Source organism: Sinocyclocheilus anshuiensis, unplaced genomic scaffold (assembly GCF_001515605.1).
Source record: "Sinocyclocheilus anshuiensis isolate Anshui unplaced genomic scaffold, SAMN03320099.WGS_v1.1 scaffold2098, whole genome shotgun sequence".
Classification (NCBI taxonomy): Eukaryota; Metazoa; Chordata; class Actinopteri; order Cypriniformes; family Cyprinidae; genus Sinocyclocheilus; species Sinocyclocheilus anshuiensis.
Window position 1 is genome coordinate 325,815 of NW_015557338.1, and position 16,457 is coordinate 342,271.

Here is a 16,457-nt window from a genome sequence, read left to right on the forward strand (position 1 = left end):
ATATATTTATTTATTGTATTTTTTTTTTATTGTTACCGTTGATAGATTCATTATGATAAAACAAAAGTTTGCTTTTGCACTTGCACTTCAGTCTTGCCTTGTCAACTTTTAGAAACTCTTACGCTATCCTCTTTAAAATCAATGCATTTAAAAACCGTCACTGACATAGCATATACACTTATGTGTAGGCGTTGTAATAACTATCTACTTCCATCTCAATTAGCACATGTCTTGTTTTCAGTGTGCTAGAATCAACTTTCAAGCCTGTGATGCATTGCCTCTTTCTATTGTAATTCAAGTGCATATACATTTATACTGCCTTTGGGCATTGAGTCTTTGACACATATATACATGTATGCCGCCGTTGTGCTTAAAGTCTGTAATATATGCAATAATTTTTTTCAGTCCAACCTCCCTAACCCTAGCACAAAAGCAAATTTTCTGCAGATCAGAGAGATATTATATTGTATATACTACTATTCAAGGGTTGTTAAGATTTTTCATGGTTTTGAACCAAGACTGCATTTATATGATCAAAACTACAGTAAAAAAAAAAACAGCAATATTGTGAAATATTATTACGTTAAAATACCTTTTTTTCTATTTTAATATATTTTTAAATTTATTTTATTCCTGTGATGCAAAGCTGAATTTTCAGCATCATTATTCCAGTCTTCAGTGTCACATGATCCTTCAGAAATCATTCTCATATGCTGATTTGGTGTTTAAGATACATTTATTATTATTATCACCTTTTTTTTAACAGTGTAAAAATATTTACTGTCACTTTGATCATCCTTGCTAAATAAAAGTATTGATTTATTTAAAAAATAAATGATTATTAACCACAAATGTTTGAACAGTAGTGTGTATATATATTTGTATATGTCAGGTCTGTAAGTCTTTTATCATTTAGTACTGTATTGTTTTGATAAGTCGTTTTTTTACTTAATTAGTTCTGTGATGTGACAAATTAAGTTTTAAAAGTACCAAAATTCTGTGTAGTCTCTCAATAAATGAGGCCATAAAGATTTCATGTGAAATTAGACAAGCGCACTGTAACTGAAAATAATTTTAGATTTTTTTATAGCGCTGCTTGAAATGTCATGTCAGCTACCCACATATGCACTTTTCACTTACTTTTCTTGAAATTCTCTGTTCTTTATCTTATTAGCTCTGTCTGTCAAACACACACTGTGCACCATACGGTATATACTAGACTGTAATGATCATATAATAACAATGTTTGCTGGAAGTCAGTGTACAGTAGAGGAAATCAAAGTGAGGTCTAGAGTAAGGTACACTTACCATTCTCTTCTCCTTCCGCCTAAGCAGTTTATCTTTTAATAATGATTTTTAATCAATTATCTTTCCTCAACAAGTTTAAACGTTTAGCTCAATAAAGAAGAAACTCTAAAACAGCCTCTGGCATCTCTTGTTTTCCTTTACCCTGCGTTTGAAAAGAACTAATCGTTGCTGAAATCCCTACAGGCTGTTTGCATAAGGTTAAGATGCTAAAAGTTCCTCAGGGTCTTTTTTTTTTAATTGGTTGGATATTCATGGCATCTTGGGGATGAATTAGATAAATAAACACTTGCTTAGTTTTTTCTTTTGCTTGAAATCTGCTCTCTCTGATTCACCTTTGATCACACAACAAAGCGGAGCAGAAGCTGCCCCCTGTGAAGCGCTGTGGGCAGAGACAATGTTTAATATCTCTTTCATTTTCTCACTCGCTCTTTCTGCTTGGAAACTATACGGGGTCAGGCCCGTGCCGTCCCAGTGGGTCCATCCAGTGTTTATTTCAAGGCAATAAAAAGTAAGAGACTTCTTGCTAGGCCTGTTCCACTTCTAGCTGTCTGACACGCAGCCCTAAATAGACACAGCAGCCTGTCATGCCGGTTGCATATTGATTTTGGGATTTAGTAGTGATGTGGGACACACCAGCAGTTGAGAAGGAATGAACTGTTAGGCTGATGATACACGGAGCAACTTTTTGAGCAATGTTGCCGGGCAACTTTGGTTAATGTTGCCATCAACAGGCAACCAGGTGAGACACAGGACCCACGACTGATCTAAAGTATCCATATTGAAATGTGTTACCCATTCTCGAAAGTGCCCAAGAAATATTGCTCAAAAAATGTTGCCCAGCAAAATTGCTCAAAAAGTTGCCCTGTGTATCATCAGCCTTAGCCTTGTTTTGGTTCAAGCTAAAAAAAAGTTTTAGATTAAGAATGCACAATATATACCATAATTTATTGTTTATCGGTTGATTTATAGAGTTTATTTTGTAAGTAGGTGGATCTTTGATATTCAATTGTGCAAGCTTATTTGATTTTTATATTTAGATTACCATCATCCAATGCAAATTTACAGTTAATCTTTAAAACTATTAATAATTTAAGACTTTTAAATGTAATCCTCAGAAAATATCAAAATTAATGTCCACTGTAATACTGTATATTATTAATAATAAAAAAAACATTGTGATGCCTAAATTCATTTGCAGTATTTGAAATAATTGATTTTAGTGTTTTAATAGTTTTTAATGTTTTATGGAATATTATTCTATCTATCTATCTATCTATCTATCTATCTATCTATCTGTCTGTCTGTCTGTCTGTCTGTCTGTAGACATACATAGTAATTAGTACTATAAATTGATCCAAAGTTACAATAAAAATCTTTATAGTTTTACAAAAGATTATATTTCAGACAAATGCTGTTAATTTGAAGTTTTGTTTATCAACAGTTTCCACAAAAATATTAAGCAGCACAACTGTTTTACTAATTAATAACTATAAGAAATGTTTCTTGAGCATAATATCAGTGTATTAGAATGATTTATGAAGGATCATGTGATATAAATTGCAGTTTGAAATAGAAACAATATTACACATAATGTATTTTTAAACGAGCACTTCATATAATATGTTATTTTAGTCATTTTTATTTATATATTATAAACTCTTTAAAAATACTGTTTTCAAACATGGTTGCCTAATGCCATTGGTTAATTAAGCCACTGTTGCTATATTGACTGGGGCGGGACAAACAGAGCAGTGTTCTGATAGCACTCTTCAGTAATTCGACCTTCATAACTACTTGTTATCTCTGCTTTTAGAAGAAAATACTTTCAAATATTGAAAAAAATTACATGCATCACCTTTAAACATCCCATTAGTTTTGTTCGCTGGAATTTGTGATGTTTGAAGCCTTGACACCTGACATGACGTGCTCTCCCGAGAGTAAAAGCGTTCTTCAACAATGCATGCACAAGCACCTTACAAGCTGGCTTACGAGTGAGTCTTTTGTCAAGACAAGACAAAATAAAGGAAATGTCAAGAAGTCAGTTATGTCTGTAATGTACGGGTCTGAGGTAAGGAAGGCGGCCTATCCAGTTGTTTGAAATCTAGGGTACTTGACATAAGGTTGTGCATCGTTTCACAGACAGCGCTCCTCTGGGAAATACCAGATCAAGAGGATTGGATACGAGAAGTCAGCAAACGCCGTTTGAAGTAAAAAATAGTCCAGCTCTTTCATTTTTTTCTTAACCCAGTCTGTAGAAAACAATACGGTCTGATTGACGAGCTCTCTTTGATCCTATTACTATTATGTCTTCTGGAGCATTATGGACTACGGCGTTGTGCAGATTCAACTTTTATTTATTTATTTTTCTCTTTATCTCCAAGCTTTTAAGCCGGTTGGTTTTAACTCTGGCTCTGATGGAAAATACTCCCAGAATCTGGCTGGATTTTGCATTTATGCCATCATTTTATGTAGTCTTTGTTTTTCCTTCATGTTGTTCTAATCGATCAGATTCACGCCCACTGTGAGAACACCCAGACTCTCACCTAAGCCGTCTTTATATGCTCTGACGTGACATGTATGTTGGGGAAAAAAGCATGTCCTATGCTTTCAAGGGAATTTAATCCGTATTGTAGGTTTTGAGTTGGATTTTCACAGCACCAGTCTCGTTCTTGTAAGCAGCCCACCTAACATGTTCTCAAAGGTCACAGTAGCCTTTGTGAATAAGACTGTCTGTCCTTTCCTGCCTATCACAGTTGCTCTCTGTATAGATGAGGAAATAAAAGACGATAAAGAAGTAGCATGCTAGGACAGCTCAGAGTTTAGTTCTCATTTTCTTGCCTCTTGTAGGGATTAATTAACATGCAGTGTATAGTAGTGGTCGTTTGGAGCTCTGTGCTGAATAAGGTCTCCATGGCTTAAAAATATGGATTAGATCATTTAGGTATGTCCATGCATCAAGCTTTGGATTATAGCATTTTGGCAAGGGTATTGTTCAACTGATCACAGTGGCTTTTAGTTCCGGATGTAAGGATTTGAGAAAGCCCTGTGTATTGAAGTAAGTGAAGTAATGGGCAGCACGCATTGACCCGCTTCTTAGGTTTCCCTGGTTCATCTGGCCTCATTTTGTTGGATGTACTTTTAACTGTCTCAGGCCTGTTTATTTATGTATTTATTTAACTTATTTGCATACTTAAAAAAATGTATTTATTGGCTTTTTGCCAAAAAAAAGAAAAAACAATGGGGAAGTACAAGAGGAAAGAGAGAGAGTTGGACTGGTGCATGACCCAGCCTTGACTCAGACTATAATATGTATTTACATTTACATATTAAAACATATATATATATATATAAAAAAAAAAATCTTAGATATAAATATATTACGGTTGTGTAATAATTATTATTAATTATTTAATATAATTACATTTGTAAAAAAAATATATATATATTTTGTATTGTCATTGTTATATTTAAACTGTATATAACATATTATTGTATTGTACAATAACAATTTATATGCAAAAATTAATATAAAAATACAATTTTGTATGTGTGTGTGTATACTGTATATAAATCAAGTGAGAACTCACACTCCTGATCACACTGGCAGAATTTCTCACAAAAGTTTTGTGTCATCACACACGAGCAGGAGCTATCACATGGGTGCTCAGGGTGGTCACACGGCTGATAATTGTACACTTGATTGGATGAGTTGTCTGCAAGACAAATAGGAAGGGAAATAAAAACAATTCATTTTGAACAAAGACTTTCCAGTATGGTTCCAGCCATTTTTGATTACTACATAAATATTTTTTTAATTACTTTTTAGAAACTGCACTCATAAAGAGCAGTTATGTTAACATTTTACAACAAGGTTTGATCACCATGTATTATGAACAAACACCAATTACCTATCATCAACATGTAGTTTTTTTTAGTACAGTATCAATACAAAAAAATATGTTTTATGAATGAATCTTTTTACATAAAAATATACATTTGTCTTTATATTCTTGGAACAGATAGATTTCATATCATATGAGTATTTAAATAAATTTGTGTATACTAACTATTGTGGTCAATTTTCTTTATTTTTGTATAGAAAGAGCATTGTTCAAAACGTATTTTGTGTTCAAAACAAGAAAGAATGTAATGCGGGTTTGGAACGACATAAGGGTGTGTAAATGAATGTTTTTTCATTTTGGGTGAGCTATAGCTCATATAATAAATGGTGTGGTTGTGGACACAGTGAATTTGCTCCTTTGTCTGGAGACTAAAGCAATAATCAACCAAGTTTATTCCACTTATTTCCAGGAACCATGGCTTTGCCTTGTCTTGTTTGGGTTGAGCCTCTTGATGGGGTTGCTTCTGGCCGAAACACCAAGTTCCAGAGGCTGCACTGGTTTTAGACCCAACCACAAGGGTCTTGAGAGAGTGAAGCGGAGAAATAGAGATGTGGTGTACTCTTCATTCTCTGACAGGGTGGATGGGTACGGCCTTGACAGTGATTTTGCCCTAGCATTTCTATGGTCAGTGGTTTTTCTATTTCCATTACCCACTGAAACAGTGTCTTTTGGTCCTCTCTTATGTGAAAACGAGACTAGTTAGCTAAACAGGCGTCATAAAGTAGAAAACATCAACAATAGTGGGAAAACCCCATGTCGTCATGCAAAAAGGTTTAATGAAGGAGCCTGAGTTGTGTTTACAATGTGTGAATAGAGCCTTTCCAGAGGTCCAGAAGCTCCATCTGGACATCTTCTCATTGTTTGTATTTCTTGGAATACACTCTACATCTTTATGTCTATGTTTGCGCAAGTGTCTTTATGTGCATTTTCCCCTCATCCAAGATCACATTTCCTCGCCTCTGCGGTTTGTCTGCGAAAGCTCTCGCGGGGACTGTGAGATCGAAGTTGATACTGAAAATAACCCATCAAAAGACAGGACACAGAGTAGAGATATTTGGATGAAAAGGCAGAAAATGAGAGGACAGGACAGGACAGGACAGGACAGGACAGGACAGGAGAGGAGAGGGGAAAATAGTGTGAGGACATGACACCAGAGACTTTTCGTTATTTTGTGATAATAACCAGCTCGCTATACATCATCTGGCTTATTATATGGAAGCTTGATTTAAGAATATTGATTTATTTATTATTGATAGGATTTATGTGTAGGAAATTTGGTTGCCTTGGACAACATTCAATTATACTGTTTAGTGGATATTATGACAATAGAGTGCAACAGTGTCCGCCCGCTTTTTCAGTATTTTCCTCATTCATTTTTTTCTGTAGGGATTTGTTAAAGAGTTCAGCCTTGAACCAAGGCGAATCACAACATTTCAAATTTAGTTTTGAAGCAAAACAGTATTTGAAAATAAGACAAAGGTACAAGACTGTGTACTCAAGAGCTTTAATGAGGGAAAGAATGGCAGTCCCATGAATCATATATACGTAGCAAATTATATCAGCAAATTGAAATGACAAATATAAACCAATTTATTATTTGTATTGTAAAAAGAAACAAGTGTATTACAAAATATGCATTACTATATAACTTACTGAAGTCGTTTCAGAGGGTAGGGAGATTGACGATAAAGAGCAATTTGCTTTTAACACATTTGTCGTGATTCTCTGCTTAGTGAAAATGTATTTGCAGGATCATGGATAATGCAGTTTTTTTACCAGGAATTGTGCTGTTAAACATGATTATTGTTAGAATAAATTTCTAATCAATTTATCAATGTATGAATCTGACAGTATCAGAGTGAAGTACCGGGTAACTCGGAAGCATTGAGTGAAGACACAATGCTCAGTTATTTGTACGTGACAACAGCTTAGATACTGTAATCCTCACACATTATGGTTACTATGGATACATATTGACGTTGATGTACTTATAACTAGTTCTATTTAAAGCTATGCAACTATGAAAGGGTCAAAGAAGGTCATAGAAAAGAACAATGCAAATGTATTTTCTCCTAACAATTTTCTCCTAATGTTGAAATAATGCTGACTGATGGCTTCAAGAAAAGCATACGCCATTGATTAAGAACCTCATAGCTTACAGAAGGGTTGACTTTAACCCAGTGGGCTTGATATTAATTTGACATCAAATATTAGTCAAGACTTGATCAAAATGCTATAACATCTTCCAGTGGTAATTGGGTGAAAACATGAAGTTACTCCCACACTGAAATTGTTTTAATGTATACTGTATGTAGGACAATATGTTTGACATTCAATTTATATCAAATCAATGTCATGTCAAGTTTTTGACGTCAGTTTGATTTGCATATTGTAACGAATTAGTCCACTGAAGGCGAGCGTAGTGAAGAACCCAAGTGCAGTTTATTTACAGTGATCCAAACAGACGAAGACTAGAGACACAGACTTGACTTGACGAGGCATGAACAGACTTGACAAGGCATAACAGACTAGACTCACCGACAGCGGGTTACAACATCAATACACGACGAGAGACAATGGCAACATGATGGCTACTTATAGCAAACAAGAGGGTCACATGACAAGAACAAACCAATGGGAAACAAGACACATGACTAGGACAACCAATCAGAACATGACACATACACAAGGCAGAGATACATGAGGGCAAGGGAAGCATGAGACTAACAGGGTGAAACAATTACAAAATAAAAGACATGAAAACATGAACATGAACAAGACAAACCCCAAACCCCACATTACACATATTTAACCTGTTTTTTTACGTCAATTTTGATGTCAATTTGATGTCTTTTCAACATCAATTAGCCACTGGGAAAGGTTTTAAGTTATTGTTAAAAATCAGTTCCCTATGGAGAAAATTAATGGGATTTTTTTCTTCCGTAACTCATCAGTTGCACTGCTTACTTCCTTCTGTGGAATACAAAAGAAGGTATTAAAAAAAAAAAAGTTTTAGGCGTCAAGTGTTCTTAGATCTAGTGTTCTTTTGGCCACATTGACTTTAACTGTATGGGAAGAAGAAAAAAAACGGTTTACTTCAACATACTTCATAATATTGTAAAGTTTGGAATAACGAGTAAATAATGGCAGAATTTTCATTTTTCAGTGAACTAGCCCTTTAAGATGACTTTTCCAACAACAAAATCTGTGTTTTGCACATGTATACTTGCAAGCTCCACTTCTCAACACACAAATTCGTCTACAACAACTGTGTAGCGAATCAGCTCATGGGGAAATATGAATAATTAATCATAACTAGTTATAATTAATTATAAATATTTAGATCCACTGTAGATATTTACTTGACCTCTCAGGGTCAACTGTCTGTCAATTCTAAGACCGTTAATTTCCTGGTTAAGGGAAATAACTTTCTTACTGTACAACTCTACACAGAGCTTGTAGCATAAATCTGCATGATTAGGGACGCAGTTATGAGTAAACAATGAACAATGTCAAGTGTGATACAAGTAAGATTTTATTAACTACATAAACACTTAAACTAGTCTAACATACTACATAAACACTTACACTGGTCTAACATACACATACACACACACACAGACACACATGCATACAGTTGGTATAGGAAAGGGTTAAAGCTCAACGCAGTAAAAAGAAGAGAAATAAGAATATGAAACTATGGTACCATTTGATATTCAGCAGATCTACCGCCTGAAGTTAACTTGGCTACGTGTTTATTCCAAATGCACATGCGGCTTATAGCAAGCCAGTGATACAGAAAGTCACGCTACACTAGCTTGTGTTCCCTCTCTCCTGCCTTAAACATGATTATCATAGTTAAATGGACAATGGCCGCTGTGTAAATGGCACTCAATAGCATTTAATTCATTGTAATTATTGTGGACATCATCATTAGCATCAGAAAGACATTTGGATTATTAGCGCTGTTATTAGCATCAGAGACAATTGATCTTGTATTTGTGTTTTGTCAGTATGGTGTCGCGGAAGGAGGTCGCATTTAAATAATATGCTGTTATTAGTGCAGTTTTATGACCTTATGCTCTTAACTGTGTTCATTTACTTCTCAGTTTTGTGTTTGCTTTGTTGCAGCCCAGCCACAGAATTAATTTAACTCATAATGGTTAAACTTAGCCTCCTGATGTGTGTGTGTGTGTGTGTGTGTGTGTGTGTGTGTGCGTGAGCATGTGTGTTTCGTGCATGCACTTTGATTTCTCCACATGCAGATTATCCACGGGGAGAGATGTATATGTGGTGCTTCCACACAAGCGTAATTAAATCGTGTGGATCCTGTAATTGCTGCTTTTAAACAGAACTAGATTAGCAAAGATTTCTCACAGGAATGTTTGCCTAGCGGCACAGGAGAAAATATAATTCCCGTGCAACCGTGTGAGTGGCATGCTGAATACCGAAAACAGTCTTAGAGTCTCTCCCTGGCTGAGTTTAAATGCACTGAAGCAGGCGACAAAAATCGTTTGCATGTTTTTGCTCTGGGGTGTTGTGAAAGACACAGCTGTCATCTCTAGGAAGTGCCGTGGTCGTCATGGCCGTCCAGTTTATCTGTGCGGTTCAAAGGAAGAATGTCCTCTCAGAGTTGTCTTGAAAGTCATATTTACATTGAACTAAATTAGCATTCATTAGTGTCCTCCAACATAACTGTTATATAAAGAATATTCAGTCTAAATCATTTTGTGATCTATAGTGCCTAATAATAACTGAATTATTCAGAATAAACAAGTTTTAAATTAAATTTTAATGTAATTTTAATTTTAATTGAGCTTGCCGTTTTAAAGGGAAATGTATGCGTTTGTATTAAAATCTACATATTCTGACTGGATTATTATTGTTATCTACATTTATATTAAAACATTATAGCTGTTTTTTGTAACATTTACTGAATGTATAAATTATTGAGATGGTTATTTCAAATTAAATGAGAATCATTAAATGTAATAATTAGTAATGTAAGTAAAAAGTAATTTCAAATGGGCTTTCCACTTTTGCATTTTATACCTTGTTTGACAATCTTTTAAAGAGTGAATGTTTAAATTAATTAATAAAAAAAATTACTTGTAAACTTGAGGGAAAATACCATCCCCTCACATCAGGAAACCTGTTTTTAAATTAATTTTTAATTGATTGAGCTGCTGGTGGAGTCTTTGAAGTTCTGATACCAGCTGGGGGTGACTCTGAATCATTTTTGGGTAAGAAAAAAATTATTAAATAAATAAAACTGTTTGTTGTGATGGTTCGCAGAAAAGAAAGATAACCAAAAAAATTAAAAATAAATAAATAAATATATAAATAAATACACAAATAAATAAATAAAAGAAAAGCCTCTGAAGCATGTTTATGGATATTCCAAAATATGTGTCAGCAGCAAGTGCATGACTGAAACTAGTGCATGGTAAATTGAACTGGCTTCTTCTGAGTTCCATGCTACAACAAAGCAATGCAGACTTTGTGTTTTCAAGACTTTGTTTACGAATGCACTTTTAAAAATAAAGTTTTCAAATAGGGTTGTTTCACAGCAATGCCATAGAAGAACCATTTTGACTTCCAAAAATTGTGAAGAATATTTTAATAATCTAAAAAAAAAAACTTCTGTGCAGTGGAAAAGTTCTATGGATGTTAAAGGTTCTTTGTGGTTCTTTATTTATTTTTAAGAGTGACTATCCAGAATACTCACTTCTCACATCTGATCCTCAAGTAATCCCAACCTGATGTCAATAAGAAAGTTCAGCCTCATTGAGTTATATTATATAGCGTAAAACCAGCTCTTGTGTCCATGTAGTGAAAGAAGAGAAGAGAAATGTTGCACCACGGTTGCATTCATAAGACTGAAAGAACTTCAACAGGCTTTGCTGTTACTTCTGACAGCTACATTTTGAAGCAAACAAAACATCCATGTGGCAGAACTAACAATCCTCAATTTTTCCTGTATGATTGAAGCATGACAGATGTTGCACCACAGAGTCATGTCAACATATGGCTCGTGCAACATATTTCAACAGTCTGGCGTTTTTTTGTGCTGTAGTTGGCATTTAAATGTGTGAATGTATGTGCCCCGCGGGGACCGCTAGATGCTAAAGGTTACCTGTCTTCTCCACACATCTCTTCTTCTTCATTTCCTGCTGTAATTTTATGTTTCTTTCTTTTTTTTTAGCAGTTTCTCACTCTGTTGTTGTGGTTTCTTGACTTTCACAAGCAGAATTGCAGTATGTTCTTCTGCCTAGTGTTTGGCTCCGGGCGATGGCTCTGAAGCTCACACAAGCTAACGCTCACTCCTTTCAGGCTGGAACTTCTTGTTTATGGGGCAGAGATTATGTATTGTCATGTGCTTGGCTCTCCAGCTTTGAGGGAAATTGGCAGCATGTTGAGAGGCCAGCTGAGGTTATTTCCCATATGCGCACGGACATCTGAATGCTATCAGTCCATGCTATGAGCAGTACGCTATTTTTCACGTTACTTTCAGCACATACAGTTCATAAAAGCACTTCTGATTCTGAATGATCAACTCTTATATATTTCATCTATATCTTGATTTATTTTGCAACCAGACTTATTAGATTTTGTTTCTTAAGGTAGATTTAAAGGTCCACCTCTGCTTTTCTATCTATCTATCTATCTATCTATCTATCTATCTATCTATCTATCTATCCGTCCGTCCGTCCGTCCGTCTATCTATACAAGATAATACATTTATTTCAAAAATGGTATATATACACTGAACAAAATTATAAACGCAACACTTTTGTTTTTGCCCCCAAAGTAGTATATAGTAGTAGTATATAGTATATAAATGTTATATAATATACAGTAATACTGTAATATTATGAAAATATTTCTATTTTTAGATATTTTATTACTCCAGTCTTTTGTGTGACATGATCCTTCAATCCTTCAGAAATCATTCTAATATGCTGATTTGCTGCTCAAGAAACATTACTATCATCAACGTTGAAAACAGTTGTGAACTGACAGTTCAAAAGAATTTAAAGGTCTTTACTATCACTTTTGATCTATTTAAAGCATCCTTGCTGGATTAAAGTATTCATGTAAAGGTTTTCACCTTTTAAATTGTTTGTAAGATACATTGATCACTCTATACAGTCTGATCTTTAATCAGCTTATTGGGATGAGTATTATATGATGTATTTATCAACTCATGTAATCACTGTCACATTCTTCTTCCATACGTCGCTCCATTTCTCATTCCTCAGCCCCCAACTATTCACTAATTAGGAACTAATTACCCAGGCAAGTGTAAACAATCACAACAGATGGTGTAAATCTTCTAAATTAATGCTAATGACCTTTAATTCTGATAGGTTGAAGTGTATACTTTGCCTTCCTCCTTTAATTATTCGGCCTACTTTTGCAGTGACACCATGTTGTTTTTGAACAAACCTAGACATGTATGAGTCTAGGCTTTTCTGGGTCTCGCTGCTTGGTTTAGGTGTTTGTGTGTGTTCTTCTACTTGTTTACTAATTGGATTAGCATTGCAGATGGTCTTACCTTTGTGCAGAGTGTACTGCAGAAAAGATCAAATGCGCAAATTTCCACTATAGATAACCCCCAATCTGGTAGGACTCTGGTGCACTGAACTACACTGAACAAAATTATAAATGCAGCACTTTTGTTAGTGAGCACTTCTCCTTTGCCGAGATAATCCATCCACCTCACAGGTGTGGCATATCAATGTAGGGATTTCATGAACAGGACACTGATACGCCACTGAATCACCATCATGAGGCTTCGAATTAATTCAATCAGGAGTCAACAAAGCTTTCTTTGTATCAGGACTGAAAAGCCAGTTCACAACATATAGAAACCCCGATGTCTTGTGACCACCAATGGATGGAACCATTATGTCCAAACAGGAAAAGGATGAGTAAATTAACTGATGCCCTCAGGCCTGCAAGCACGGGATATACAGCGTGACTGTCACATGTCTTGTGACCATCTGCTTCCTGCCCTGACTGAAACATTTGTCACAGACAAAGAAACAGAACGAATACCCCTCACTGGAAACATGGGATTCATGCATGATAAGGAACAGTACTGGGCGTGGCTAAGCCTCGCGGCCCCATCTGATTGGAACAGCGACCCGTGGGACGGACTTACGCCGCAGATCAAAACCCCACAGCAACAGAGATTCAAGGCTCGCTCGCTCGCTCGTTGGCTTAGGCGCGCTCTCGCTCTCTCTCTCTCTCTTCAAGACTGGTGACAGCGCTACAAGCGCTTCCCTGCCACAACATCGCGGGAATCCAGAACTCAAATACACAAAAGTGTTCCGTTTATAATTTTGTTCAGTGTATATATATATGTATGAAGACTTCAGATGCATTGAATATAACATTGGACATTTTAGAAAATAAGGCATTCAATAACTGACTAATAACCTTTTCTTTGCCATTAAAGTGAAATTGCTGAACACAGGAGCCTGATAAAAATGCTAATTCAAAAGAAAAAAATCTCTGACAGTTTTTTTTTTTTCTTTTCAGTTAATTGCCATGGTAACATTTCAAATTTTTTGTTTACTTTAAGTTTGTTTAGTTAAGTTTAATATATTTCAGCTTTATTTTAAATTAGCAAAAAGGTTTTAATAGTTTTAGTTAATAAAAACCCTGGTTAGTAGTTTTAAAAAAGGTATTCACCATATAATGCACAATATAATAATTCATATAGACCACTTTTTGGGCTTTTTATAGTATTCATCCCCATTTATTTTTATAGGATAGAAAAGCGAAGACTGAATAATCATCTTTTTGTGTTTCTTAAAGGGATAGTTCACCCAAAAATGAAAATTTTATGTTTATCTGCTTACCCCCAGGGCATCCAAGATGTAGGTGACTTTGTTTCTTCAGTAGAACACATTTGATGACTTTTAACTCCAACCGTTGCAGTCTATCAGTCGTATAATGCATGGCAAAGGTAACAAAATCTATGAGAGTAAAAAAAACATGCACAGACAAATCCAAATTAAACCCTGTGGCTCCTGACCACACATTGATGTCCTAACACACAAAACGATCGGTTTGTGCGAGAAACCAAACAGTATTTATATCATTTTTTACCTCTAATACACCACTATGTCCAACTGCTTTGAGCACGCGCACGACTTCCGGTGCGTGAGGCGTGTACGCGCTCTGGCGTAGTTTACGTTAATGGGTGTGTTGTAGCGGGAGGAGCAAACGACAGACACCGTTTATTAACAGGAAATAAACAAAGTGTCCAGAAAAAAGGGAATCAAGTGTCCAGAATAAACAGGGGATCTGGTGTCCTCGTCGTGCTGCGGGGTTCGTGCAGGGAAGGGCAGTGGTCAGGAAGGAAGGAAGGGTCCAGGTAAGGGGCGGAGTCCGGCCGCACGTGCTCCCCTCTCCGGGGCGCGAGGGGCGGTGGCTTCTATAAGCGGCTTCGTCCTTCTCTCTGCCCATGGCGCTTGAAGGGACTAGACGGACCAGCATCCTTTACAATAATTTTGAAATGGCATGAAGGTGAGTAGATGATGACAGAGAATGTGGGATCCTTTATTCCTTTAATAACTGACCTTGGACAGGAACAAGTAAAAACTATTGCTTCTTTCCTCTGAAACAGCTTTGCCACAACTGTGGCCTCGCAGACGAAGAAAAAAAATGAAATCTTATTGTAGTCTAATTTTCACAATTGCAACCCTACAAGTCATTACTTTCCATCGAACTCTCAGTTTCAATTGGAAACCAGTCACTTACAGAGAGGAGGAACAGGTGTAGAGACAAACACAAAGGGCGTAAAGGCTGAATGTTAATGGCGTCTCTAGCAGTGCTCCTCAGGTGCTCGTAACTAACAAAGGAGGCCAGCTGCCCTTCACTCCTGTCTCTCTGAATTAATATCTTCATTTGTTGGCTCATTGACGACATTAATTGTTTTCCGGTCGCTTTATTGGTGGACCGCAAATCAACCAAGAGGAAGTAAGTGGTTCGGTGTCACTCTCAGGTCATAGTCTCCCTCTCTCTCCTTCTCTGTTCTCTCACCCTTTCTTTCCTCTGTGCATTCATCCTTCTCAACAATTTATCATGCTGCCCTCTCCCTCTCACCTCTTTTTTTTTTTCTCACCCTTCTACCAAAGCTGAAAACTAACACTGCAAGTTTCTCCAGACTTCCTATATATAGACTGTTCGCCACCTCGGACACCATTGACAGTTTCCTAGACACGCCACCTCAATAGAACTAACCTGAAATGCGTTCTTTAGAAATCGTTCTGAATGCCATTTAGCATAATAATTTAAAATAAAAATGAAATTAAAAGTAAGTCATACTTTCTGTTTTATACATTTAAAGAAGCTCAAGTACCTGTATTATTTAAAGGACACACCGTTGTGGTACTTTCTGAATAATGGTGCTCTGTGGTTTTCTTGTTTGTCATCCTTCTTGTTCCATCTTCATCAGGTGTGGTATTTCCTCAGCCTGACAGGTGTGGAGGCTCATTTGCCTTGTACCCATGTCAGACATTCAGACAAAGCAACCCCACCAAAAAATAAATAAATCATCTTATTTTATCTTATTATGTCTAAGCATTTTGAACCTTCTAAACTTCAATTCAGCTGTAATAATATTTGCAAGACATAACGCTGGAAACAAAGTAGACTATTTGTGTTCTGCAAGCTCTGATACTGGAACGTCCATTACTCTTTTATTAAGGACAAAATAAGCAACTCTTTTTAGACACTCTCTTGTTAACATCTAAGCAGCACTTACCAGTGCAAAATTCACATTGAAATGATGCTGTTTCATCTAAATCTAAGGATACAGTTGGGGAAAGTGGGATTTTTTGTTGTTGTTGTTGTTGTTGTTTTACAGTAACTCCAGTGATGAACAGTAAAGCATGAAACTATCATATACTGATAAAATGCACACCTTGAATGTCATTTTTTGTTATAAAAGCATCTGCCAAATGAATAAATGATAAAGGTGAAGCTGGTTGACCACTGCATCCAAAACAGCATATGGTGGAGTTTTTGCACATGGCCTGTATGAAGTTTTAATCGTTCATGTCACATCCCTTAAAGAGATGATGAATTTCCCTTTCAAAGTCTGGGTTTAGACATTTATTGAACATCTGTTCAAGTTTGAATAAGTTCAGACAGGGTTTTGCTGTTAAACTGAGCACAGAAATGTTGGCAAAAGAGACTGGGAAATGAAAAAGCAGCATGTGACCAAACGAG